Source organism: Manis pentadactyla, chromosome 1, assembly GCF_030020395.1.
Source record: "Manis pentadactyla isolate mManPen7 chromosome 1, mManPen7.hap1, whole genome shotgun sequence".
Taxonomy (NCBI): Eukaryota; Metazoa; Chordata; class Mammalia; order Pholidota; family Manidae; genus Manis; species Manis pentadactyla.
Window position 1 is genome coordinate 117297708 of NC_080019.1, and position 25812 is coordinate 117323519.

At 40.8% G+C, this 25812-nt stretch overlaps 1 long non-coding RNA gene across 1 annotated transcript in view; it reads left to right on the forward strand.

Moving 5' to 3' along the window:
- Positions 1 to 8572: 8572 nt before the first annotated feature.
- LOC130680675 (uncharacterized) overlaps positions 8573 to 25812 on the forward strand; it is a 36248-nt gene continuing 19008 nt past the window's right edge. Inside the window, exon 1 of the long non-coding RNA XR_008993782.1 lies at positions 8573 to 8710. This is a non-coding gene — a long non-coding RNA (uncharacterized LOC130680675). The remainder of the gene's footprint in view (positions 8711 to 25812) is intronic.

Below are 25812 nucleotides of genomic sequence, written 5' to 3' on the forward strand. Positions count from 1 at the left end.
TAAACATCCCGCTCTCCAACCCACTGGTTTACTCACTGTTGCTGCAGCACATTGATTTTGTACAGCTCCATACCTTTGCTCAAGCTGTTTCTCCTGTCTAGAACATCCTCCCCGACCATTGTAAATGTATGGAAATCTAACACTTAACAGTTCTCTCTGACTTCTCTTTGGATCCTTCATTTGTCATTTAATCTCCTTTTCCCATGATCCCACCATGAGTCCTTTGTTTGGATTGCCTTCACGACCCTTATCTCATTCTACTTTGAATCAGAGTTACTGGACTACATACACATCAGGAGTTTAGGAATGGCTGGCATGCAGCACCAATGTTTCTTTCATGCCTGAATCCCCAGAATTAATCAGCTGTACCACTAAAGGTAACCAGAAATGCCAAAACCCACCTCTACACCCAATGTGACCCTGACAAAATGTGCTCCCCTGAAAAATAAGTGCAATGACACAGAGTAATGGCAACATTGTCACTATCACAAAGCAAGTGACAAATAGAATATGCTACTTGTCAGCTATTTTTTAAAATGAAGAGGACTTAGAAACCCGACAGGCATTAGAAATTAAAACTGTCTGTTCATTGTTGCAGAATATTACTAATGGAAGTTGTGTAGTGACCCTAGTTTTCTCACTTCTATGCTTGTTTTTCACATATTGCGAAGTTAATTTATATCTAGTGCTTCTAAACTTTTATCTTGCTGGCTTTCAGTCTCCCAAATTAAAAAATATATATATATTGAATTGTTCCTGACACCTAGCTGGCTTGATCTGGAGTGCATGCATAATTTAAGCTGATTGAATATTTTGTCATATTTGAGTGGAAAATACCTGAATCCCAAAACAGTAAAAGAAAATGACAGGTTCAAATGCCACTTGGCATCACATTCCATTATTTCTACCAGGTAATTAAGGTCGTCTAAGGAGGCTGAAATGCAAATTTGCCTTTAGCTGTGGAGTCACTCATGAGCATTCAAGCCCACAGAGGTGACTCTGTCTTTTGTTTATGCAAAGTCTTCCTCAGAAGCAAGATAAAATAAACACATTCCTCAGATTCTTTGCTTTTCTCTTTTTTTTGAAAGATTTTTTTGAATTAATTTATTTTCTAACCAAAGAAAATGGGGTTTGGAAAACACTTTCGTTACTAGAATTTATTTCACTTTGAAATATACAAAAAAGACACTCCAACAACCCTCCATGTTTGTCAGAAAGAAACAGCTAAAGCAGCAGCGAAATCACTCCGATTATAGCTGCTCTTTTGGTTTCCCCAACCCTCTCCCAGCCTTCTGCCTCCTCTGACCCTGCGTTACTGTCCTACCCACTTGGCAAAAAAGTGCTTGCCCTCCCTCGGCTCCCCTAAGGGCATGAAGACAGTGACCTCCACTGTCACAGTGCAGCAACCTGACGATAGAATTAAGAGAGCTAAGGAGAAAATCTACTGGAAGATGGGATGATGTAAACTAGAAAATGAAGGTAGAGCGGTAAATGATAGTCCTCACTGCCAGGAGGGAGAGAAACCTAGGATCTGGGAGCCACCAGAATGCCAGCACCTGTGGGCCTGTGCTCTCTGTGTGATGCATTTCACCAGGCGTCGCCAAGCCAGGTGGTCCGTAGGGCTCTCCATTTCCTTTTGTTTACTTTCCACGCGCATCAATAACAGTTCCAGTCTTCCTTCTCGGATACTTTGACACTGGGAAGCAGGTGGAGGACATGAGTGTTCTGGTCCCTGGGAAGGGATGGCTCCACTCAGAAATATGTGTCCACTTGCTTTATTTAGCAGATTTGTTGCATGTCCACCAAGTGCCCTGTACTGGCTGAGTTCTGAGGATTAAGCAGGAAAATAAGAAGGCCGTGCTCTCACAGAGTTTATATTCTAGAAGAGACAAATGGAAAATAAACATATGAACAAGCAAACAAGTGAGATCTGTTTATATAATAATGACTGTTATAGAGTTTTACAGGGTGAATTCTTGAAGAGTGACTGGATGGAGTGGTGGGAAGGCTTCCGGGAGGAGATGTTATTTGAATTGAGACCTGAATGGCAAGAAGGGGGCAACTGTGTGAAGATCTGGGGATTTCAGGCAAAGGGAACAGAAAGAACTAAGACCCTGAGACAAGGATGAGTTTACGGACAGGAACAGAAAGGAGACTGTGCACCTGGAACACAGGAAATACAGGAATGATCAGTAAGAAGTAGGAATCAGAGAAATTCCAATCTGATTGCCTTTACAGAAACTAAGAAAATAGAATATGGGAACCTGAGAAGTGGGGAACCAGTCAGGCCTCAGACCAAAGCAGGTTAAGATGCATGTTTCCCTTAAGAATTTCATCCACCAGCCAGTCCTAGACAACAATCCCTCATTCACCATCTCTCTTTCCCCAAGAAAACCCTGAACTACTGTGGCAATTCTCCTAACACACTCTCTCTATTCATGCCCTGGGTTTTTGCACATACTGTTACTTTGCCTAGAATGATTTTCCTCTAGTTATTGCTTAAAGATTTCGCAAGTCCATCCTTCCAAATTCAGCTAAAATATCCTCTCTCTGGTACGTATCCCCGCAAAGGTGGTGAATGCACCTGCAGAAGTTTGCATAACTGTTATAATGTCTCTCACATTGTACTGGGTTTTTCTCTCTCTATGTCAAGGCCAGGATTTCCACAGAGGGCAGAAGGCATTCTTTTTTTTTTAATTTTTATTTTTGTATCATTAATCTACAATTACATGAAGGCCATTATGTTCACTAGGCTCCCACCCTCACCAAGTCCCTGGAAGAAGGCATTCTTACTCTCCTTTGATTCTCAGTGCCCAACAGACTGCTGGATACATGGTAGGTGCTCAGTAAATGCCTTGTAGGGAGTAAGAAAGGAAGAAGGGAGGAGAAGGATGGAGGGAAGGAGGGGACAAAGATTCTCTCGTTGACCAAACTCTTAACAGATTCCTCTGGATTCTCTTCTCAAGTAGACCCTGATTTTTAGTCTTCTGTGTTTGTTTTTACATTTTCCAATTTTAGCAAGAATCCTGATGACTTGTTTTAGCTAGAATCCCCCATCCTGTATATCTGTTCACTGTCCATATTTAATCTGGTTCCTCCCCCTCTGCTGTCCCCCAGGTGATGCCTGATCACCCTGGCCCGCCATCAGAATCCCCCTTTGCCCCTTATGTCTTCTGTTAGTAGTTTCCCTTCACTGCTTCTTGGGTGTAATTTCCCACTTTTCTTAGTTGTGTTGAATGTTGAGCCCAATCTATCTCCCCTACTGCAAAACCCCATTGCAGTGGTCCCCGCAACTATCGCAGTAGCCCTCCTTGTATTAAGTCAGCCTTATTATCTTAGCAGTGTCATGAATAATTTTTTTTCTTTAACAGGGAGAGGAAGGGCAGGGGAAGGGAGGAAGAAAGAAAGAAAGGAGGAAATGTAGAAGCGAGGGAAGGGAGAAAGGAAGGATTTAAATTTCAAAATCAAGCAAGTATCCCTTTCTGGGATATTTTTAGTAAACAGTTGGAAATAAGAGCACCAGAAAAGATATTTTGTAATAAAATAAAAGTTATCCTGATCTAGGAAATTCTTCTTTTGCCCGGCTGAGACCACCAAGGAATATAAAATCCTTTTTCAAACTTCTTTCCAAGGTACTTTCATATGAGTCACAATTCCTGCCAATCCCAAATTATAGATCTGTATGATAGCAATTACGGGTATGAAGAGCTAGAGGAGAAGAATGACAGCAGCTGAACTTTGGGGGAAACAGACAACCTCCACACAAGGGCTAAACTCTGACTAATAATAGAGAGACTGAGACTCTACAGGGCACTTCCAGGAAGGAGTCTTTCTGGGGCGGATCATCAGGGATGCGGAAATGGACATTGCAGACATGAGATGAAAAATAAAAGTGAAGCACAGGGCCTTAGAGTGGAAGATACTTGTCATCCTGAGGTTTTACTTCAGTGAGAAGAGTGGTAGCAGAAGGGGGCAAGGGGCCAAGCCTCTGGAAGGCTTCCCAGAGTTTAAGCAGACCCTGGGCGACGGTGGTGCAGCCAATCATAGCAGTTTTCAACCTAGGCATCCCATTAAAAATTATCCAGGAGCTTTTAGAAACTATAGTGTGTGTGGACCCAGATCACTTAAGTAACAATTAATGGAGCCACAGAATCAGAATTTTTTTTTAGAACTCTCCAAATGATTCTATCAGATACAAGTGATTAAAATTCTTTTACTCAGCCCCATTGCAAAAGCCTTTTCATATGCATTGGTTTATTTAATCTGGTTTATAAAGAAAGATAAAAGCAAAGGGGAGACAAGAAGAAAACTCAGTGTAGGTCATACAGCTAGTGGCAAGACTCAAACCTGGGCCTTCAGACCTTCAGACTCAAGTTCACCATGTCGTCAGTACATCAGGCTGGTTTGGGGAACTGCTGCTGGGGAATGTCTTGGTGTTCAAACTGGTCTGGAGTGATTCTGCTCTGCCTTTACCTGCTTTTCTCCTTGATTAACATCCCTCTTTTCTCTGCAGCTTTTCCTCCTACACTGCTCTCATTCCCTGGTGCCTGTTCCCATTCTCATTCCTGCTGGGATGATCTGAGGGTGACTAACGGCTCGGTGGGCATCAGTGCTGTGGGCGGCCTCCCTGGGGAAAAAGTTCTCTGTAAACAAACAGAGGGAAATGAGATAAAATGCAAACAACCCATGCGTCCGGGTGAAGACTATATGGGAGTTTCTTGTTCTAGTCTTGAAAATTTTCTGTAAATTCAAAATATCAAAATAAAAAGGAGAGGAGGGGGAGAGAGGAGGAGGCCTGGGAGGAGAAGACATTGGCAGCCCTTAGTACAGATTAAATGTCCTCGCTGATGAGCCCATGGCCTGAAGGGCTGGAGGCCTGAGTCTGCCTCTGACTCAGCCACTCTGCTCCAAGACCTTAGCCAAGCCACTCTTGTGTCCAGATTTTATATTCCTATTGGGGAAATTAGAGGGCTGGAGTAGATTATCCCCATTCTGTTTATTTGTTGCTGCAGAGAAAACCACCCCAAATCTTAGTGCCCTAAACCAAAAATTTCTTACTACCTTTCATGACTCTTTGGAGTGACCAGGCTCAGCTGGGTGATTCTCACCTGGGGGACTCTCAGGGGATATAGACTGATAGAAGTTGGGTTTGGCATTACCTGGCTCCAGTGGGCTGGACATCCACGGTGCTTTGCTCACATGGCCTGCTGTTGATTCTGGCTGTTTGCTGGGAGCCAGATGAGGCTGCTGCCCCCAAATACGTACCCTTTTGCTATTTTATTAAATAGACACAATGACACTTTCCTCAATTAAAGCAGGCATGCTTTTCCCCAAGGATGTGAGTCCTTCATAAGCTAGAAGCACTCACTTGTGCTGCTGTTTGCCTTGCACTGACCGTGGGTGTTCCCAGTGCCGACTGCCACCGGCCGTCACTGTGGGTGCTGCGCCTGATAGTCCCTGTCTGTTGGCAGTCGTCTAGTTCCCACCCATTCCCCTGAGACACAGCTACCTGAGAATCCCGGTGTAAGAGAAAATACTTTAAAAAAATTGTGTGGGGTTTGTAGTTCTAAAAACTGTGATTGTTCTCGGACACCAGTCACTGTCATATGGCCAGGTGGGTGCAGCCACATGCCCAACCACATCCTCACACTCTCCCTGCGATGGGTGATGAGCATGTGCTTTGCCTTAGGCTTGCCCGGAAGCCCTTCAGAGTCAGAGGAGAAGCCCACAGGCAGAGAGCTCTCAGGGCCCATTTGAGAAGTTGTGCTTTTTTAGTTTGTTTGTGTACTTATTTAATCAAAGTTACACACTAATATTTAAAGTCAATGATTCCATAAGACTTGTTTCAGAAAACAGCAAAACAGCAGCTCCTTCTCCCTCCCCACCCCCCGCATCTATAGTGCCCTCCTCAACTGCTTTCAACTCTTTCAGCTAGGGTTTGTTTTTTTTTAACTTTATTCCACATAATTCAGTTTTCTCTCTTGTCCATTATTACATATACACATCCCTCTGCTACCCACATCTTCTCAAGACAGTTACATCCTAATTTGGGCCAGGTCAGTGTTGCATGTTTATTGTTATGGCTCTGCACTCTTCCCAGATGAATGAATCATGCACTGTTTACTCATCCCTTTTCTTATCTAAATAACTTTTTGTTTTCATTAGAACAGTGATTGTCTTGTATTTTTCAAAAATTTGCTTATTTTTCTATGTAGATAACACTAACTCATCCAAACCTCTGCCAGCTACTCAGATCTCATCTCAGAATATTCAGAAACATCAGTTATTTAATCAATTATATCTTTTTGAAGAATTCTTTTTTCAGCCTGTTATACTACAATCTGCTGATTTTGACCTTTTTAGTGAAGGCATAGTAGCATCTTAGGACCTGCCTTTTCCATCATTATTAGGACTCCTTTTTTCTCTTCCAGTGTTGGACTCTCTGTTTCTATATCCTTATCTTCCTTTTTGATTTTTTATTTATTTGGTTCACTTTCTCCCTTGCTTAAAGGAAGTACAGAGCAGAGGAGAGCTCTCTGAAAAAGAGTATAGATAGCAGGTAAAATTTGAGAATTGCATCTCTGAAGATGCCTTTGTTTTCTTCTAACACCTGATTGATAGTTTGGTTGGGTATAACATTCTAAGTTAGGAATCATTTCATTCAGAATTTTGAAGGTCCTCCTCCATGATCTTCTAGCTTCTGGCATGGCTGTGAGAGAAACCTGAAATTGTCCCAACTCATGAGTCTTTGTATATTATTGAAATTTTTCCTCCCTCTCCTCCCCTCCCTTTCATGCTTCCTCTTTCTCTCTCTCCCCTTCCTCTCTCCCTTCCTCCCTCTATTGCTGTATTTTTATCCATTGTGCTGGGTACTTGTCAGGCCCTCTCAATCTGGAAACTGTTATTCAGTTCTGGGAGTTTTTCCTGAACTTAGTAACTTGTTAGTTTTTCTCCTTCCTGTACACTCTTTTCTGTTCTTTTGGAAACTCTGTTATTTAGACACAGGGCCTTGAGGACTGATTCTTTTATTTTATCACCATTCTGTCTTATTTTTCTATTTGCCACTTCATTCTATTTTATAATAGACACCTTCAACTTTAACTTATGTTTCTTCTACTGATATTTTATATATCTGCTTTCATATTTTAAATTTCCAAGTGCTCTTTACTTGTCTCTTAGTATGCTTTTTAATAGCATCCTCTTCCTTTCCCATGGACAAAATATCACCTCTTGACTCTTTGAAGATATGTTATATATATATTTTTTTTTCCAGGGTGTCTTCTCTCTGAATAGAATCTCTTTCTCTCAGCTGCTTATTGTGCTTGAATTAGTCTCTGTATTTCAAGTTAGAGATAAATGGTAATCCATGGCTCTGCAGAAAAACAAACTAGTCTAGATCACAAGTAAAGTTTCTTAGAAAGTCTGCACTCTTGCATGGGACTTGTTGACTGTAGGCTCTAATGGTGAGTTTGGGTCATTTTATATCAGTATCTGTAAACATTTCCTACTAGGCTGATGTGCTTCTGGGGAAGAATCCTCCAGTCTTGCACAGGAGGACACAATCTGGTTCCTGGAATCCTTGGAGCTGTGGTAGCAAAGTTGGCTGGAGACCTCACTATTCAGGAACATGCATTTTCTTATTGTCCTTGTTTTCAGAAAGGTTCCCTACTCCCCAGTGTGCCTGGTTTCCTCTAGTCCAGGGAGCAGCAGTTTTCATCCTATCCAGAGAATACCTTTCCAGTCTTCTACCAGAGTAGGGGTGGGGGTTCACCTGGCTGCAAGAATTGAGGAAAGGAATCTAACATTCTGTGCCACAAACAGACTTTTAAGCAAGCCAGTTTACTCCAAAGTCCATAGGTACTTGGTGTGAATTCATAAGTGTTTGAGGGTTTCTGCATGCAAATGTATTGTTTTTAGTCTTTCACCAGCTCTAACTTAAGATCTACTTTTACCTGGGATGTTAAGTTAGGTAGCACCTATTCATTTCCATTTCACCTTCTATAATTGTGTTGCTCATAAATTTTTCTCTTTTCACTTTCTCCTCTTGTGAACTTTTGCCTTTTAAATATTTCTCTTTATTGTTGTTTATATGAATTGTGGGAATGGAGCAAAGCAGTGTACACATTTTCAACCCACTATTTTAATCCCGGGGTTCCTTGAGGAAGATACTTTGAATTGGGAAGTTCAGGGGCAAAAACAGAATGATTCAGATCACAGTATTTCCTCAGACTTAAAGGGGTTGGATTTTGAGGGTCAAATCTGCATTTCAGTTTGCTCTCCCAATTTGTGTTTCTTGTGAAAGTATTGAGGACATCACATAATTATCATTCTCTCCCCTGTCAAGGTAACAAAAGCCATGATTCACTGAGTGGTTACTACATGTTACTGCTGAGCCAAACACTTTATAAACTCATGTAATCCTCGGCATAGGGTAGGGTGGTTTTATTACTCTCATTTTAAAGATAAGGTAAATAATACCTGGAGAGATTAAATAACTTTCCCAAAGTCATAAAGTTATAAATTGAAGGGATCAGGATTCAAACATAGGTCTCTCCAGCTCATTGCTGCTATATTATGAAGTTTCTGCTTATTGCAAGCTTTCTGCTGCTTCAACTTTCTACTACCATCAGCCCAGTCCCTACCCCCATGGCCACTGCTGTGTGTCTCCTGACAATATTAACTTCACAGAATGCACTGAATAAGTCTACCAGTAAGTAAATTTCAGAATGTGAGTGCAAACTCTCTATGTTTGGGAATGCTTCCTAGGAAGTTTGAGGGGCATAACATACCTTCAAGGAGAGCATACTCTATTTACAGAAATAGAAACAACCTAGTTCTGTGCTTTTCTGTTCTTTAAATACTTTCACTATTTCTTTGATGACCTAATTGTTCTTCCAAGACTTTCCATCTCTACTAGGGTACATTTTCATAAGTCATAATTTCTAGAAAATTACTTCATCAAAGTTTTCAAATCTATCTGCATAGACTTACAAATTTGTCTCATTGGTTTTAAAATTTCTTCGGTTTTTTTATCTTCCTTGTCATTTCTAAATTTATATATTTATAATTTACTTATTTGTAAAAAAAAATGGGTTAGTGAGTTTTTTAAACATTTTGTTGATTTTTCCCTTTTCACAGAGCCAGATTTTACCTTTATTTATTTCTACTGGCTATTTTCTACCATTGATTTTTCCTTTGACCCATATGAATTACTCCTTTTGGCTTACTTTCTTGTTCTTTTTCTAAATTCTTGAGTATTTAATTCACTTACTTTAATATTTAATTTTTATTCATATGAGCATTTAACACTATAAAATTTCCTCTGGTGGTATCTCTTTAGCTGTATTTCATAGTTTCTGAAGTGTGATGCGGTCACTTTAATTATTTTTCAAGGAATTCTGCAATTTTGTTTTGTATCTTTTTCTGAAGTGAGAATTGTTTAATAGCATTTCAAAAAAATGTCTGGGGGCGAAGGTCTTTTTTTTTTTAATGTGGTTAGAGAATACTGTTTCTATTTTTTTCTCTCCCTTGAAACTGAGGATTTCTTTGTAACCTAAGATATATTCAGCTTTCCTTACTGTTATTCATGCCCACTATATTTACCAACTAAAGACTTGACTTATTTTCTTCTTTTAGCTGATTTTAATTATTAGGGTACCATTTTCATTTGTTTTGTGGATGTGTTTTTTGGCATAACTGCATTGCCTATAGCAGGGGTTGGCATAATATGACCAGGCGAAACCAAGCCCATCACTTGTTTTTGTAAACAGTGTTTTATTGGAACACAGCCACACCTATTTGGTTACATATGTCTGTGGCTGATTTTGCTCTACACTGACATAATTGAATAATTTTATCAGAGACCAGATGATATATAAAGTCAAAATTTTTTACATCTAAGTAAAATATTTATTATTAACTATTTCAGGCTTGGAAAGTCTAAAATACTGTCTTTAGACAGGTAGTTTGCCAATCCCCTTTCTGTAGGTACATTACTTTGCTCCTTATTCTCTTTTATCTTTTAATAACTTTGTGTAGGATTCGACTACATTCCTTTTCTGCTACTTACATTACATGTTAGGTGGCCAGCACTGCCCAGTAGAACTTTCTGCAATGATGGAAATGCTCTGTACTGTATACTATAATAACCACAGTGGATAGACTGACTAAGGAACTAACATTTCAATTTTATTTCATTTTAAGTTAAAATTAAAATAGCTAGGTGTGGTTCATGGTTACTGAATTGGAAGTTATGTAACTATACCTTAGAAGGGAAAGATCTAGAAAGTCTTTGTAACTTCCTAGCTCTGGAGCACCTTCTTTCGTTTTTGGGAGAATGGGAAGTTTGAGCAGGAAATTGTTTTACAGTCTCTAAGATCTGCTGACTATCCCCCTCTTCCCATTTTAACTGAGCTTTCTCATTTCTTTGTCACCATTGTTCCTGTCCTGCTCAATTTGGATTCTGCCCTCAGTGGTTTCTCCTCAGTTCTGAGTTTTTGCCTGGAAGGGCTATTTGGTTGGCTAGTTTCAATAGTTTACAGGTCCAGACAACTCTGGCACTATCTGAGCTTTCCATGAGCTCCCGTACTCCCCTGCGAACTTGAGTCTACAAAGCTTCCTCCCAGTTTTAACTGTTGTCCTCAAATGGCCAGTCAAGCTTTCCAGTTAGTGGTTGTTGGCAATTTGGAGGTCCTCTGGTTCCATAGGTCCAGCCTATTAGAGGTTCCTTTGAATTCCCTTCATGTTCTCCCACACAGTTGTTGATACATTGTTTTTATTGGGGGTTTATGGGGACAGGGTATACGTGATTTCTGCTGGATTTCAGTTTTTTTATAGCAGTTATTTGCTACATCTCTTTTATGAGAATATTTAATAAGAACACAAAGCTGTACCATCTTCCCAAAATTCTCTTTTATGATCCTTGTATGTGATATATTTTATCCACCTTTCCATTTGAGAGTCACAGACCTAGTCCTACCATCTCAATTCACAAGAGAGAGAAATTGTAGCTTAGAGAAGAAAAGCAACTTGCCTCAGGTCACAGAGCCAGGTAAGTAAAAGCCAAAGCCAAAACTCATATCATCAGTCTTTCAGTCTAGCATTTTTCTCTTGCACTCTACAAGTAGAGTCTTTGTGAGCGGAACCATCTGACAGCCTGTCTTTCAATGTGGTCCCATAGTCAGTTCTCTGCTCTGAGAGTTGCCTCTCTCCATTCTTTCCTGGGTTGGTTCTGCCTCCTGTCTGGGGACTGTATGTGCTCCTGAGTCTCAAGGTGTCAGAATGGAGAAGGAGCACAAGCAGAGAGGTGACTACCTAGACTCAGTTCTGTGCTTGGAGATCATGGGAAAGGGATGGTTTTAAGAGTTTATGGGAATGTTCTGGTCTTTTCGCCTTACTGGCCATATAACTCTCAGAAAAATAACGGATTCCCTCTTGTATTTGCTTTGGAAAATGTATATGAAAGTGCCTAGGATAGAGTTGGCTCACAGACATTGCCTAATAAGCATTATCACTACCTCCTCCTTTTAATACCACCAGCTCATTCAGTGAATAAACAAGACAGGTTTCTGCAAAGTCGCTCTATTCCATAATAAAGATTGGACAATAAGCTAGAGCTTACCTCATAGCATGTCTACTGGAATCTTGAGATTGGGAAATGTTAGAATAATCAGAAAGGCAAGGAAATCCAATATCCTCTTTTTCCCTAAGTTTTTCAACTCAAACATTTGAATCAGGGGCTCCAGACTGGATCTATCCTAACTGCACAAGTGGTAAAACCCTAGAGGTCCTCAGGCTTGGTTACCTGGACAACATCCCCCTTACTGGGCTCAGTGCCTTCAAGGCCTCCTGGATACCAGGAGCCAGCATCACCCCCAGTCCCTGAAGTACAACCAAGTCCCTGAGAAGGAACATTCTTGGAAAAGGAAGAAGAAATCAGAGGAACATCATGGTTGTTTAGAAGGAGATGCAATATGGCACAAACACAGGAAGATCTTTCTATATCCTATTTTTCCTCCCTGAAGTACAATCTCAATTATCCCCACAGCATCCAACAACAAATTCATATTTTGCTCTGTGCATGCAGAGGCTGTGGTTGAGGGTATGCGTCTGGCTTGGGCAGTCAGCCATCGCTATGACAACATGCTTACTTATTTTTTTCTGAGTGAATGTTATAACTAACTGTCACATGAAATCAGACACAACAACTGACATCACTGTCAGGCCTTCTACCCCTAGCTGCTTAAGGTTTCTTGGTGGCAGGAAGCACTAATGGGAGTCTTGGCCAAGTGGGTGTCTCCAGCTCAGGGCCAGCAATTCAAGGAAGAGAGTCTTAATGAGAAGCAACTTCTCATTAAGGCGACCTAGCTCTAATTAGATCCTGCCTTACTTCTGTACACATAAGAGAAATCAGATTCATCTGCAGAAGGAACTGTGTTATTGAGAGGTGATTGACTCAGGAAAATATAAATGGTTTATTACTCCAGGCACGAGGACCCATCAAAGTGAGGTGGCACATGTATGTGTAGGCTAAATTTGGTATAAGGATGGGTATGCTGGTTAGACTTTATCTGAAGCCCACTCTGGAAAAGCAAAAGTAGGCTTGGGAAACCAACTTCCTGCCCTGTCTGCTTTGTGCCAGGCATTCTGCTAAACACCATTTGCAAATGCACTGTTCCTGCAAATCTCATCTGTAATGTAAGGTAAGGCAAAAGAAGCCTGCAATGGAGACTATAAGAAGTACAGATTATGTATCCTTATCTTAAAGATGATGAAACTGTGGTGTAGTGAAGACCAGGAATACTTTATAGCTGCCAACATACTCCAGAAATCCATGTCAAAATGCCAAAAAGGGGCAGAAAGAAATAGATAGGAATAATTGGGATTTCCCAATTTATGCAATTTCCACAAAGCTACTACTACCTCCTGGCCACCCAGTGGTCCATGCAGCAGTGGTTGGTGACGGTGAGACAGGGTATAGGAATCCTGGAGGGGAGGAACTCGAGCCAGGCCAGCTACTGCAATGATAAGATAGCTTATCACCCGTAGATTCACAGCAATGGCAAGACTGATGAGACATCAAGGTCATGTGCTCCTATCCTTCATTTTGCAGAGGAGAAAGCAGCCCTGTTGGTCGTGTTGCAAGAGTCACTTGCTGTTCACAGAACAAGTTACTAACAGAGGGAGAAAACAGATTTCAAAAGCCAGAATGCTTTTCCTAATAGGGGTGTTATATCAGGGTTTGTCATGTAAACTTTTTGCCCAAAGGAATGTATGACTGGATTCTCTCATCGTGGGATTTTGGGCAATGTTTTAGGTAAGAAATATTTATTCAGAGATGCTTTCCCTGCCCTTTTCCAGCAACACCAGACAGACAAACACTTAATCCATCTACACATATAATCTGTCTAACTTCACTGTGAGAACATAAGTATTCTATACCCCAACCAGGAGACAAAGTCATGATCACCATCCATTTCATCCTTTCCCAGTCCAGTTTCCCAGTCCAACAAATTGACTAAAGACCTGTGATATTATATCAATTTTCCTTGTCAACTGTCAGGACCAACAAATGCCTACAGACGCAGATATGATCATATAAGAATTGTACTTTGTCTTTTCTTAGAGTTGCATTCCATTTTGTTAGACTTTACAGATACACATTGGAAAGAAATGTTCTGTTCCCATAGTATTAGGATCCTTTTCCACTTTCTTTTTCTCTTACTTTTTACTGAGAAAGTTTGGAACGAAGACATTAAGTTATTTTTTTCTCAAAGTAAATTGATGAAGGGCAGACTGGATAGAGAGTAATAAAGCTTCATTTTATTCTGTCTCTATTCTTAGATTTACATATTTTCTTCAACTGAAAAGAGAAGCTAAGCTTGAACATCATTCCTGATGTTAATTCAACCCTGAGAAAGCTTCTGAACCTCTGTTTTTTAATCTGTTAGTTGAGGGTAATAAAACATACTCAGTGGTGGGGAGGTTAACAGGATTAAATTAAATCACATTTATAAAAGGGCATTGCAATATGTCAGATACACAGTAGATGATAAATATCTGCTTAATGTGGTGAAATGGGCTGAGTGACTAATGTGCCAGGCACTGTGATAGGTGTAATGGGGTTAGAAAAATTAATAAAGACATTAAAACAATAATTAATACTAATAACTACCATTCATTCAAGAAAACTCTTTAAGCACCCAACAATGTATCAGGTACTGTGCTAGCAATGGGTGATCCCTGCCCTAAAGTTGCAGAGCAGACAGAAGCAATGCGCATAGTTTTGACTGTGTTGGGTTAATCTGGGGACAAGTTCAGGTGGTCCAAGCTTGGTGGATGAAAAATGGATCATTTGCCTTGAAAAACTAATGATTCATTAGTTGTAATTCAATTGATTTGGGTAAATAAAAACCTTCAGCAAAGTCTCTTGGTTTAAAATACAGCATTTTCTCCTGATTTGAAATCACACCAGGTATAAGATATATAGAAAGACTACAGGCACAGTAAGGGATTCTTACCCCTCGTGTGTGAGTGTTGTGGTAGGGTAGTGGGGTATTTCCCAAACTCATGTGCCTTTGTTCATTTAATGATGAATGCTTCATTTTATGTCAGTATTTTTATTTTTAAATACAGGGAACCAGCTGCAGCTAATAAGAAGATGATGCAGGATTCCAAAATCCATAACCTTCCCATTTCTTGATTCTGCTGGCATTGCGCTGGGAGCCCAGAGATGGAACAATTTGACTAAGAGATAGTCAAGACTTCTCCAACTTAACAACTGATGATTCTTCCTTTCATTATTTGAGAACTGACAGCATCCAACAGCATAAATGTCACCTTGATAATAACTATTGGAGCCCATTAAATCCAGAAATGTACTTTTTTTATAGTCACTGCAGAATGAGGATGCAGGCAAATATGATCATTACTCAATGGCAATACGAAAATCAATAACCCATTACCTGTGTTAGCTGTAGTCCCGGACTGGGCGACCTCCTGAAGGAGAGCCTGATGAGTTACCTTTGGGGTGTGAGTCAGAACCTATATAAGTAGGCTGGAAGTAAATGAGGTAGATATACCCACAGACACTGGACCAAGCAACAAATGGTAGTAAATTCTGGCTTTTTATCTTCAAAGATAACTTTATTTTCCTCACATGAGTTCATACTGAGTCTTCAAGCTATTAATTAAGTAAACATTAGGTTTTCCCATTTGTATTCATCAGTAGTATGCAGAATTGCCAATTGGACCTTGATAATGTAACTGTGTTAATTTGATGTAATTCCTGGCAAAAGCAAAGAAAATCGTTATTTTAGATGGCTTTTGTGTTCTCATTACAGGTATATGCACAGCTTTTCTGGGCCTATTTATTTTTAAACCTTTTTTCATATATGTTGCATAGCTCATAATTGTCTTACTTGTCTTTATAATGGATAGAACGCATAAAGCAGATAAGAATCAAAAAGGACAACAGCCTGAAAGACTCCATTACTGCGTTTATGGTCTTGTAAGGATCTAACTTAGGTAAAATAGTAGCCTATATATCTCTCTAAAGACCTTTCTGACTCAAAAATGCCAAGAAAAAATTCTGTAGCTTTATGTTTTGTTTTGTTTCCAGGGAGAAATAATTGCCCTCCCTCCAGTATGATCTCCATTAGCTATCATAACAATTCCGCAAGGCTCTTTAATATTGCTGGTAATGAGGCATCCTTAGGTCCTAGCATTAGGTTCATTCAGTGTCTTGCTGGGAAGGCAGAGTGGTAAAAAAAAAAAAAATTAAATTAAATGCCTTCTCATTTCCACATCATGAATTGCAGCCAGAAGCAAAAAAAGGGGGGGGGGGATCCCTCAAAACTCCACATCCTGCTACCTAAGCATTTAAATAATTAGTTTCTTGAAGATTGGCCACCAGACTTGTCAACAGCTACAAAGGTCTTAATACTTATTTTACAACATTTCCCTAACTCACTGCAAACAGCCTATAGGTTGGCCATTAATTGGGTATATTTTATTTATTTATTTTCTTTGATTGAAGGAGGAAGTATGGAAAAGGAAAAAAGAGAAACTAAATTTGCAATTATTCTTTACTAAGCCCTTTTTAATGTTCTCTACAATGAGAAGAAAACTCTAGGAGTGGGTGTCTACACCAGCTCCCTCCTTGCAAAACTCTCGCTTAAGATGCTACTTTTCACTGCTTCTCCTAATGACCATATCATTTTGATTTTATTAGTTTGGCTTTTTTCTAACTTCCACTAATGGATGAGTTAACACATGACTCACATATTTATTTTGATGTTTGGGGATGCAGAGATGCTTTTAAAAAATTTCATCTATGTAAGTGTTTGGACCACTTTGCATTGAAGGCCATATTTTATTATCCATAAGAGAAAGTTGCTCTGCTGAGGAGACCAGTAATACTGGTAAATTGGTAGCTTTTTTGCCTTCCTAGGGGTCTGCAGGACATTGAATGGAGGAGTTGTATCCTCTGCTGAAGTTATTCCCAGGGAGAAAGTAGGGTGTCTGAAGTGGTGCAGCTGGGCATTTGGGTCACAGTTTCCTTTGGCTAGAGCAGTCTGATAGACCAATTTCTTAAAGATACGGTATTTAGAATAACTAAAAACCTATATCAATTAAGGACAAGGGCAGAAAAGTTGGAAATAAATTCAATTTTAACTTTTTAAAGCACATATTGTATGCCAAACTTGGCAATAGGGTGCCAGGGATAAACAGATCAATACCCACCCACATATATTTAGAATTTAACAGCATAGTATGTACATGTACACAGCAGTTGATATATAAATAGATGTACCCTTAGAGAAAAATGTTTTGGTTCATAAGATGAAGTGAGCACACACTTCCCTGTCTCTTCCTCTGGAAGCAGCTAACAGTTCTAGACACCATGCATGGAGCATCCCCCCAGGTCTCTGAGAAGGCCTAAGTGCTAGCAGGCAGTTGGGAGAACGGGCGGTACTATGGAACTGACAGTGCCTTTACAGCTCCAAAGTGAGATGCTGTATTGCAAGCCGGTGCAAACAGACAGCCCTCTTAGTGAAACCCTCTCTTTCTCGTCCAAGGAGCAGGAAACTGGGCCCCTGAAGGACAGAGGGAGTGTGTTAAGTTTCCTTTGGCTATGGTGGTGGTGTTGCTTGTTTTGTTGGTTTCCATCCTCTCCTTCCAGCCCCAAGGCCAACCCAAAGTGGCAGCAGTGGCAGCAACGGCTGTGCCAATAGCAGAAACGGTTGCAGATGCCTAAAATTCTGAGCCAAGAGACTGGGAAGAATTCCCATCATTTTTCCTTCCCCCTCTCAGTCTTCTCACCACTTAATTTGGGAGTACACAGCAGGGTAGGTAATTCAAAGCCTCAGCTTTCTAGCCAGAAGACAAGGCAGGGGAGTTCCTCAGAGCTGAAAAGCTCTCAGGAAATTGTGCAGTAGGGCAAGCTGGAGGAAAAGAATCTCATGTAGCTGTGTATCAACTCCTGGGCCTACCCTTAACCTACATATGCATTCATCTGAACTTAAACAGTATTCCACTGGCTTTGAGAACCGATCTATCAAGTAGAGCACTGCCCAGGCCCTGTACTGGTCACTGGGTGGTACATAGTAGGGTAGATATAAATAACATCATGATGGCTTTGAAAACTGAATTGACATTTGAACCACAGGCCCCAGAAAGCCAGTTGAAACTTGTGGCCTGAACCTAACTCAAACAACTGACTACTTAAAAAAATCAACATTCAATATTTTTTGTAGGACTTAAGACCAAGAGTCCCACAACATAATACTCAGTATGTCCAGGACACAATCCAAAATTACTCAACATATGAAGGACCAGAAAAATTTCAATGGCTTGCAAGGAAAAAGACCTAACTCGAGATGACACAGATGTTGAAATCATCAGACATTAAAGAAACTATTTTAACCATGCTCCAAGAACTGAGAGTGGTCACTGTTATAATAAATGGGAAGTGGAAAGAAAGCTGCAGCAGAGAAACAGAAGATATTAAAAGTAACCAAATGCAAATTTTAGAACAATACAAATAGAAATACAAGAACCAAAATAAAAAATATACTGGATATGTTCAATAGCAGAATAGAGATGGCAGAGGAAAGGTAGATCAATAGGTATTATATAATCTGAACAAAAGAAAAAGAAAGATTGGGAAAAAAATGAACAGAATCTCTGGGACCTGTACAACAATATCAAAAGGTGTGATAATCATATTATCAGAATCATAGAAGAGGAGGAAAAAGAATATGATACATCAAAATTTTTGGAGAAAGATGGTTGAAAACTGTACAATATTGGCAAATATATATATAGATTCAAAGAGTTCCAAGAAGTATATTGAACCCCAACAGGATAAACTTAAGGAAATTACATGCTCAGATACATTATAATAGAGTTGCTGAAAGCAGCCAGAGAAGAAACGGCACACTATAAATAGAAGACCAATAACTTGAATAACAGAAGAGTTCTCAGCAGAAACAATGGAAGTCAAAATGCAGTGGGATGACATTTTTTAAATAGTAAAAGAAATTTGCTGTGAACCAACTTTTTCATATTATATTATATAATATGAACAATTTTCCACTTCATTCAATACTTCTTAAATATTATGATTTGCAACAACATGAAACTTTGTTTTTAATACTTTATGTATTTAACCATTTTCTAATAGATGAGCATTTGTGTTGTTTTCAAACTTTTGCTCATAAATAGTGCTGTGATAAATATCATTGTACATAAATTATTATACATACTTCTGTTTATATTCCCTTTATGAAATCCTAGTAATATAGTTACTGGATCAAAGGATATAGTTAACCTTTGGGCACTTGATATGCATTCTCAAATTGCCCACCAGAAAGATTTTAATTAAATTATCACTAGTACTGTATGACAGTGTCTGACTATTATTAGTTTTCAAAATCCTCATGAATATAAAAATTGAAATTGTCATGCTATGGTTTCATTTAGCCCTTTTATGTTATATGCAATGTTAAATATTTTTCACATGTTTTTCAGAAGTTTGAACTTCTTCCCTTGTGGCTTATTTATTCATGACATTTACCTTATATTGATTGATTTTTTTCAATAATTTTAATCAGCTCAAACTCTGAACCAATAGTGTGAATGAAAGCCAATACATACTAACCAACCATTCCCCCAGCATGTTTTAACTGGCTCAATTTTTTTCTTCCTACTTAACAACTCTTTCTCTGGAGAATACACACTTCAAAAGATAATTTCAGTGCTCACCAACCCCAAGCCCCTCCTCTATAGTCTTTCCTCCTTCCCCACCTGTCCATAGTCCATACCATGTGCTTAAAAATCACTCACAGCTCTCTTTTCTTGTCTTTAAATTCATAAAAGATATCTGGAAAGTGTGTGTGTGTGTGTGTGTGTGAGAGAGAGAGAGAGAGAGAGAGAGAGAGAGAGAGAGAGATATGAGGGGCTCTTCCCACTTCATAAATACATTACATAAATGGTTCTTACAAGGCCCTATTATCAAAATATAATGGTAGTGATACATTATGTCTTTCCATCAGTTTTTGAGGAAGAATCTCCTTAATAAGGATATAATCCAGGTGACTTAGTATGAAGCTGAAAACATCCTAGAAAGATAATGTCAACTTATTTTTTAATGTTTTATGTTTGCCTTTATCTATAAATTACAAGGATTTTTAACAAGAAAATAAAGATGGTCTCTCAAGAGGTGTTACCAGATTTTATACTAGAATTCCAGGAGTATGTAGGGTTGGTTTATTTGGGGTTTTTTGGGGGTGGGGGGAAGTACTGTATCCTTCCTTTCTCCCTCCCTCCTTCTTTCCTTTTTTTATAGTTGGGTTTTGAAACATGAATTGGAGTTTTTCATATTAATGAAGAGAAAATCGGTCCAAACATCCACATCCACATGTGCCAAGGCATAGAAGCATGGCCCCTAGTGTGACTGGGAAAACACAAGCGGTTCATCAGGACCGGAGTGTACCCACGCAAGGCAGGCAGAACCCCGACCAGGGCTGAAGGGGACTCGCTCATTTCTGAAGCCTACATCTCTGTGATTCTTCCTTCATTAAATTAGGCACCCATCTTGAACATTTTCCCCACTGGAGTCCTTTCTCTGCCTTTTGCGTGTGAACCCTGTACTCTGAGGAGTCACCTCCCTTTGAACACTGCCCAGTCGTCACAAGTACTGTCCCTAGCAGATCCATCACCCACTCGCCCATGCAGTCTACCTTTGATCCACTTCACTCTCCCCTTGTTTGTCCAACTTCTTGCCTGCTTCAATCTTTCCAATTCATCATCCAATTTTGATCTATCTCACGAGTCTCCCATGTCCTTCTGCCGTGACCTGCCTCTTCATCCTTTGTAGTGCCTATGTAACTTTCTACTTCATGATTCATTTGACTGTTCCTATGAATAGATTTCTGGGAACAAGGATAATCTTCTTTGGCCTGCCCTCCCTACTTATTCATGAGTTACTGCCTAAAAGGAAGCACTGTTGGGTCCAGTCATGACCCTAGACTCTAAGCTCTCCAAATTTAGGGGAAGACAAGGACACGGCTTCCCAATCACCCAGGACATTTGCTTCCCAAGTCACTTCAGTCTTCTTTTGGCCTCCAAGCCTTCTGACACTGCAGATATGTCATTGGGTTGGTCTCCCATACCTCCACCTTCTAGCCCTCACGCCTAATATATCCTGCAGAGTTCTCTTTCTAAAAGGCAATTCTCCTGATGCCAGTTCTTAGTTTCTGCACTCCCTAAAGCTCCATATAACACTAGAACACAGAGTAACGCAGAGAAAGGCATTCAAGACCCTCTGCTGTCTGGCCTCAGTCTAACTTTATGGCTCTATATTCTATTATATGTACCACAAATTCTTCAGCCCACTCACTACCTGTTATTTCTCTAATACCGAAGGTACTTCTATGTCACAATGCCTTTGTTCAAGCTTTCCTCTCTACTGGAGGCCATTGCCTGTCCTGTAAAATAAGATTTTGCCTGTCAAAATCATTTTTATGAGTTAAGACCTAGCTCAAATTATATTTCCATGAACTCTTCCGAAAATGTATTCCTTCTGTCTACTGGAATTCATGTGCACACATGCATTTCTTCTGTATTAGATTTTCAAAATATATCAAGTTATAACATGTATTAGCTTTTTACGTGTTTGCTTGAATCCCACCCTAAATCTCTGACTAACCTTGAGAACTCATCTCTAGAAAATCTGCTTTACAGGAGTAAAGCTGTCTTGTCGTGAATACTGCTCTATTTTATTGGTTAAGAAATTCATTTATAAGGTGTTGGTGAACACAGAGATGAATGAGACAATCTCACTCTGTCTCATTCTAATTATAAGATTAAGAAGCCAGACAGGTACACACATAGTCTCAGAACTGTGATAAATGTCCCAGACATGCTCAGAAGGCTAAGGAAGCATACACAGAAGTGTGGCTGAGTGCCTGGAGAGCAGAGGGACACCTGGCCAGGAATGGCTCCAGAGGACTGCGAGCGCCTGGGTCCATCCTGCAGGATGGGACGGCAAAGGGAGACCAGGGCACTGCGGGCAGGGTGTGCCCATTAGGTCCCTTGTATTTGGTTACAGATACAGAGAGCAGGGAAAGGGTGACTTTTATAATGAGGAACACATTTTCAAAGGCTGGGATAGACTGGGTCTCAGAAATAAGCCAGTACCAAGACCCTGAAAACCACAAGGTATGTTTCCACACTGACTCCATTTTCTCTCTCACTACAGACTGACTGTGTCTGCTTCTGAGAACATGGGTAAAACAAGGCTTACATTTTTCTGGTCAAGGGTTGCATTAGTTATCTATTGAGACAGAAAAAATCACCTCAACACTTAGTGGCTTAAAATGACAAGCATTTATTATTTCACAGTTTCTGTTTGGTAAGGCCCATATCGTGGCTTAGCAGGGTATCTCTGGTCCAAGGTCTCTAGTGCAATTGCAGCCAAATTTTTGGCTGGGTCTGTGGTCTTATCTGAAGGTTCAGCCAATTGGGGATGGGGCACAGAATCTGCTTCCAAGTTTACTCACATGGCTGTTGGCAGGTTTCAGAAAGCCCAGTTCCAAATTCACTTCTGACTGTTAACAGGCTTCAGTTCCTCGTGGGCTGTTGGACTGAAAGCCCCAGTCCCTTGGTGAGCCACACTGGCCTCTTCCAGTGGTGCTCACAACAGGGCAACTTGCTTTCCCCAACATGAGTGATCAGGGCAGAGAGAGAGAACATGAGGCCCAGACAGGACTCACATAGTGGAAGCCACATTCTTTCTGTAACCTAATCGGGCAAGTTACATCTCATAACTTCAGCCACATGCTACCTTTTAGAAGTCACTAAATCAGGTCATACAGAAACTCAGGGACTACAGAGAGACATGAATACCAGGAAATGAGGTCGTTAGGGTCTGTCTTGGAGGCTGCCTATCACAGTGATCAAGTCAGGCCCAGGGAGGACTCTGGCTCTTCTGGGATAGGTGCTTATCTCTGTACCAATCAGCTGTGCCCACAGAGTCAGAGACATTTTTAAATATACCTGCTGAACACCTGACACTATCAACAGAGGTGGAAATTTTCAGGGAAAAGGGGCTGAACTGCTAATTCTGATTGGATGGAAGTTCTCACTGACCTCCCCCTTCTCTCTCCACATACACTTGAAAACATGCTCACAGATAAGCACACACATATATACACATTCAAACTCCTGACCACCCCCCTACCTTGTATCTGTTGTGCATATTAGGACTCAGAACTGCATTTGTTAAAGATTTTTAAACTTTGAGGCTTATATTTGAACAAATTGAGGTCCAGAAAGAGGCATGATTTGACCAGGATTGCAGAGCACGGCAGTGGCAGAGCAGGGCAGGAGGTATGGATTGGCAGAAGATTGTATTTCATCTGGTGGCTGAAGATGATGCCTGAGGCCTTAGGAGTGCACTTCAAGGAGGAGGAAGTGTTAAAGCCTTGTCTGTGGGGTTTACAAGGAAGAATGGAGGGAAAGTGCTGAAAGCATCAATAACTGATTTTAGTAAAGGAAAATAATGGTATGATGGTGCCAAGACTAGGTTAAGGGAAGGTCTGTCTGCAGTATTTGTTGGTTGATGAGACAGAGTGGGAGGAAATTTAGCGTTTGAGGGAGCAGAGGGTCAAGAGACAGTGTGAAGCCAAGTGCTGGGAGAGAGCTGGGAAGGGTGGGCCAGCCCTTCCCGTGCATATGGGAAGGAAGATAGGGCCCTTCTTCATCCAAAGGAATAAAAATGGAGAAAAGAATGGGAAAGAGTGAGAGATGTTCTGGCAAAGGCACAGGAAGGTGAGGAGCCTCAGGGCAGACAGGCTGCCTTTCCACGGGTCAAGAGACAAGCAGTGTCCTGGGAAGACTGTGGGAAACAGGGCTGACTTGGAGACTTAAGAGCGTGGAGGATCTGCACAGCTGCTGCAGGGAAGCCACTGGGAATGAAGAAACAGGAAACAAGGGACTAATAATGAATGGTGAGGTCTCAGCTAAGGTTGGACAAGGGGACTTTTCAGTAGGCTTATTTGTGTCCCTTTCCTAGAATTTCTCTGACCATCCAGAAACCACCCCCCAGCCTAACTCTGTGGAACTTTGGAGTACGTAGAAATTTACTGCTGCTTTTGCTTAGACCTGGGGAGGCTGAGAATTTACTTACTGGTGGTCAAATGGAGAGTATTATAAAGATGGGGACCAGTTGTTCTTCCTCTTCACTAAAGATAAAAAATAAGGGTGCAGAGACCGAAAATAAATGGAAGACAGTATAACAGAAAAATATTGTCCAGCTAGATTCAGGAAAACAATTCTTTCCCTATAATAACTGATCTATAGAACACCAATTAGGTTACAGGATGACATACTTAATTCTTCAGTTGGTTATTTCTGTTATGTGTTTAAGAATAAGTGAGCTTCAGCTGCAGCTTGAGCTATTTAACCAAATGTCAAGGAATGCATTTGTGGAGCTATTAAATGCAGGATGGCGTAATGGTTATTATTGTGGTTTTGGAGACACACTGTCTGGGTTTGAATCTTGCCTGGGCCACTTAATAACTGCATGACCCTGGTTGAGTTATGATCCTTTCACATTTTATTTTCTTCATCTCTTAAATAGTGATGACAACAGGACCTGTCTCGTGGGGTTGTTGTAAAAAGCCCTTGGCACAAAGCCTGATAAACAGCATTCGATAAATATTAATTAGCTGTTACCATGTTTTAAAAATCAGATTGCTAGTGAACGTCATAGAAGCACTGGCTCTCAGAGGGGAGATCTTCTGCAACCACTTGGTTTTCAAACTACTCCTCAGAGCCCTAGAGTGAAAGAGAGATGCTTCAGTGGCTCCTATGGGAGCAACGGGGTCCAGAGTGGCTGTGATCCCAGTCCCTGTCCCTGCTTCAATAAGAATAGCTCTGCTTCTATCAGTATAGTTGGTAGGCTTCTGCCTATATCAGAAAGAATCTTTCAACATTGAAACATGAAAACTTAACTTTATAAATAAGGAAACTGATGCTCAGAAGCAGAAATTATTTGCTTAAGGTTAAAGGCTAGGTTTTCAGTAGAGCAAGATCTAGTACCCAGAACTTGTGCCTCTGGTTCTGGGCTGTTCCTACCACAGCTTTCTATCCTTTGGACCCCATTGCAAAAAGGCATATGTGCTCTTCCCTCCCATGGAGGTGGCTCAGTCACACTTCCACACAAGAACCTTTCCTAGTTCTCCAGACAGTTGGTTATTTCTTCCTAGAGTTTCCCACTGTGCATCTTCCTGGAGTTTTAAATGTCCATTTTTCTGTGATGGATAAAATATGATCTTACTTTCAAATGGAATCACAGTTTATCCACGTTGGACTCCCCAGTGCCAAGCCCCGAGATGGGCACATAGTAGGTGCTGGGCAAATAATGGATGTGAATACCTGTTTTAAATCACAAGCTGATGTACAAATGTGATGAATAATATATGTTGCCATTTATTATGGTGAAGGAGCACCAGATATCCCAGCTACTGCCCCAAATGAGCTCATTGCTTAGTCTGCTAAGAACTTTTGCAAAATTTCTCTTTGAGAATAAAATGTGAGTCTAAAGTGCCACATTTGGTTTAGTTTTTGTCACATAAAATGTCTCTTCGGTTGGAGTGGGGGTGCAGGGAGAGTGGGAGGGACTGGTTAAGGGCAAGCAGTGTCTGAAAGAAAGTTTCAACAACACCCACCACTCTGCACATGTAGCCTAAGCCTTTCTTCGTTCTTACCTACATGGCCTGTGTGACTCCAAAGACCCTTCTTCCTGTAAGCACATTCCACAGCTGGCTCATTAGGGGAGACCTTTTAATGAAGGTATTAATAAAAGAAGCCCCAGTGCCAGAGGGGGGCCTGTACTAACGAGGAGAGTGTCCGTCAGAATACCCACACAGACAGCTCCTGCTGTTCTCCCCAAGGCAGGGTGCAGGCAGCTGCCAGTTGCTGCTGCCCCCCACCCCCTCTCCTCCCCACCCAGGGGTCTATTGTTAAATCTGCTTCCTACACAGCCAGCCCCGCTGAGAATGTGTGTGCTGGCCCCACGCTGGCCAGGACCTGGGGAGGTGGTACTGGTGAGCCACCTGGGACATTGTCTCCTGCAGACAGCATTGCAGCTGCACACAGCACCAGGGCAGATGGAGGCACAGCAGTGCTTGACCTTCCACTGTCAGTCGTCTGAGTTGAGCGGTGAAGATTCCCCCCTCCTCCCTTCCTTCTCTGTCTTTTATTAGAACCTTCCAAAGTAATCAACCATTGCCCCTACATCAGTCA